Source organism: Lycium barbarum, chromosome 4 (genome assembly GCF_019175385.1).
Source record: "Lycium barbarum isolate Lr01 chromosome 4, ASM1917538v2, whole genome shotgun sequence".
NCBI lineage: Eukaryota > Viridiplantae > Streptophyta > Magnoliopsida > Solanales > Solanaceae > Lycium > Lycium barbarum.
The window spans coordinates 94,109,191-94,113,165 of NC_083340.1; the positions used below are offsets into that span (position 1 = coordinate 94,109,191).

The 3,975-nt window shown below is 39.6% G+C and overlaps 1 pseudogene; it reads right to left on the reverse strand.

Annotated features, from left to right (window-relative positions):
• Nucleotides 1–3,204: 3,204 nt before the first annotated feature.
• On the reverse strand, nucleotides 3,205–3,320 carry LOC132639044 (5S ribosomal RNA; annotated as a pseudogene).
• Between the last annotated feature and the right edge of the window lie 655 nt (nucleotides 3,321–3,975).

A 3,975-nucleotide genomic window follows, 5' to 3' on the forward strand; every position in this document is an offset into this window, starting at 1 on the left:
CTGATATGCTATGACCTGCTATGCTCTGACCTGCTATGCTATGACCTGATATACTATGACCTGATATGATTTGACATGATATGATATGATATGACACGATATGATATGACACGATCTCATATGATACGATATGATATGACATGATATGATAAGACATGACATAATATAAGCTCTATTTTCTATGACTATGAAAAAGAAATGTTTTCCAAAGACAGACAAGCATGCATGGTATCCGGCCTGAAAAAGGTATTCCGATGTACAGGTTACTTTCTCGTCTCATTATATGTCCTATGACCCTACGATATTGATAATCATGCTTTACGTTTCTGTTTTATTATCTTCCATGCTTTACATACTCGGTACACTATTTGTACTGACGTCCCTTCTTGTGGACGTTGCGTTTCATGCCGCGCAGGTCAGCAGGTAGACGGACCTGATTCCTAGGAGTTCTATCAGCAGTAAGTGGCAGCGCTCCAGTTGTCCCGGAGCCTCAGTCCCTTGGTACTATTTTGTGTATATATTCGGGCACAGTAGTACTCGGCCCTTCCTATGTATATGTGTACTATGTTTAGAGGCTCGTAGACAGATATGTACAATTAGATGTTTGTACTTTTGATGGTCCTCGTTATTGTATAAAGTGCTAGCCGAGTTTGTTAGCCTATGTTTATAACTATGCTACTAGTGTTAATGGTAAAATATATATATATATATATATATATATATATATATATGGTACAGTTCATACGGCCCACTTAATAACAAGAATACTATATGAGATAGGGGGTGCTCGGTACAAGTATCGGGTACTTGTCGCGGCCCCTAGTTGGGTCGTGACACTTGCCCTTCTGGGCAGCTATAGATTTTCCCTCTGGCGGCATTCTGAAATCACAACACACTATTAAGGAGGATAAAATCTTATACATGGCTCTATCGCACGATCTCATAAGAAGAAAGATGGTCATTTTTCCTAAATGCCCTGTAGCCACTTATTTATTGATGTGGCGCGCAACACACCATAAACAAGACTCTACTAGACACGGCTCGTAGACACTTCCTAGGACTGAACTGCTCTGATACCACTTTTGTCACGACCCCTAGCTGGGTCGTGACAGTTATGAAAAATATGTATGGAATCATAGCATAGGAATCATGCCTTTTGAAAGAAAGGGACTAGCCTTAACATACCTTTCGATCTCCTTAGCGATTCAACGTTTATCCTTCCAAGCTTATAAATCTACATGTAAACCATTCATACTATCGTTAGGCTCAATGTCATATACTCATTTTAGGTCTTCAATTTAATTCTATTTAGAACCTGCCGAAATTCGGGCAGCATCTCCCCGTTTATACGCCTAGCCCGAAATCATAATTCAACAACCAACAACAACAGCAATACTAATATCAACCATAATATCATCAATACCAAAGTACTCCATAAAACATCCATACGGTGTTTATCTCATATTTCCACCAACAAAATTATTACACAGCTATTTAACAGTTTTACCTCCGTAATTAACCCAAGACTAACATTAATAATAAGAGATTCGTATCTTTCTCCTGATAATATTTCTATATCTTCACTTCTCCACCTTGAACTTAACCCAAAACGCGTCACTATACGATTTTGTAATCGCAACTATGCGTTGTCTGGACCGGAATTCGGGAATTATACCTGATTTATGCTTAAAATTGGATCTTGGGAATTGGGGAGAAGTCTACAGATTTTTGGAGAGATTTTGGGGTGTTTGTTGAGGAAAATAAGGGGTAGTCCCCTTTTTATAACGATCTAGGGTCTACCTGGGCCGACTTAAAATTTGCTCACCGCGATCGTGCCACCTTTGGGTGCGTTCGCGCAGAGTAAATTTCTCTGCTCTGACAGTCTGTCTTATAATGCTCATAACATTTGATCCCGATATCGTATCCTTAAATCATCCTTTTGGAGGGCTTATGCCCATAATCGGCTTAAGGGCCCTTCTTAAGACTTTCTCAACTTCCCATGTGCTACTCATATCACTTTTCATATGTCCTTTATAAAATTCTGGCGTGTGGGCCCCACCTTAACTTACGGTTACGAGGGCTACTTCAAAGTCCATACTTGAAACAACCAATACTTACGACTTTCAACGTACAGAACCACGGGGTGTAATATTCTTCCCCCCTTAAAAACATTCGTCCTCGAATGTTGTAGTTATAAATCCACGACGTTTTTACAAATCGCCGACTTACAAGTACTCCGTCTTACTTGCTCTTCATTTCTCTATTTGTGGACAACTCCCTTGCTCGACTATGGCACCTTCCTTGAGTCTCTTTTTCTTCGAAGTGCTCTTCTCCACTTGCCATTTTATAGTATTAACCCAGAAGTTTGTAGAATGTCCTCTCAAAAGTGCAAATCTGTTCTATTTCTAGATCTTTTTTTAGGAGGCTTTTCCGTTTCCGAGGTAATTGTGTCAATATGATTGCATATTTATCCCTTTGAATGCCCCTCAAGAGCCAGAAATCCCTTGGCATTTTTGCAAAACCTGCTTATTTTCTCCCAATTCACATCCTTGTTCGTTGTTGTTGCCCTCCAGTTCCACTTATCAGAATCTGATTTCGAACCCTTTACCTTCGTCTTGCGTTCTATATTACATATTCCATTCTTTCCGTATACTTACCTTTGAGATTCGCTCAAATGGTCCTTTACCTCTATCGTCATCCTAAACTCTCTTTCTCAGTCGCTTTACTTGACCCTCGTTAGCAACATACTTCCGTTGCTTACACTTCATATTTTCTCAGGGCATCCTAATCTTCTTACTCTTGTATACTCACTTTCTTCTTTTCCCTGATGTTAGTGCATCAGGCTTATCCAACTCTAACCTTTAGAGAAAATAATGTCAATTTGCCCTATCGCACTTGCCACTTTAACTTCAATACCGTGTTCGGTCAATACCTTTAACATATAGCAACATTGATTATCTTTACTAGTTAACATAACCACACATAAGATATCGTATATCTTTACTAACACCTTACTTACCAAGTATCCCCAATACTATTCAAACTTGTTCTAATTTTGTAGCTATATACGTCTTCTCTCTCTCTGTCATGTCGGTCCGCCTCATCTATCGCAATCATTTAGAATTTCCAATCGTGAGGTTCACACGCTTCTAATTTCCCTCAAGCTATTCTTGTTCCTCATCCTTCTCTTATGTCTGAATCTGTAGGACTTCTTAGCACACTTCCCAGGGGTCACCCATCCTAGTACTACTCTGCCCAAGCACGCTTAACCTCGAAGTTCTGATGGGATCAGGTGCATTAGTGCTGGTATGATCACATCCATCCTACTGCGTGGCCTTTATCACATGACCTAAAACAAGTTAAAGTTCTAACGGATCCCAATAAAAAATTCGGTCATGCATCTTCCTCCGAATTGGAAAAGTCCCTCACTTTTCTGATCGAGCAAATGCTATTTTAGCCTTTTGAACTCCCGATAACAACCATCAATCAACATATACAACTGCTTTCCATTCCTAAATTTTAAGATTCCTTGTAGTGCTAAAACTTCTTAGCCGCATTTATCTACAAGTACTTTGGTTATCGGTCCCTTTAAAACTTCCATTTGTCAACTATCAATGATATCCTGCCTGCAATAGTTGTACACACATAAGAAGTTCCAATAAAAGACTCATATACATGTAGCCGGCTGTTACACCTCGGAAATTTTTCCGTACTTGTGTGATGAGTAGAACAACGAAAGGCTTGGGTGCATGATGTTTTGTTAAGTCAGGAATGGAAAATTATGAATTTTTGGAAATAAGGAAGTGGCGGAGAATTTTCATCTCAGTGGTTGTAAAGGGCACTATACGGCCCGTAAAGTGATTTACGGACCGTATAGTGCAATCGTCCTCCAGCTGTCCAAAAATTTCAAGTTCTGTCAAAGTGTTGAAATGGCTAAAAATGACTTGGAGGACGCCCGTAAACTAGTTTACGGAC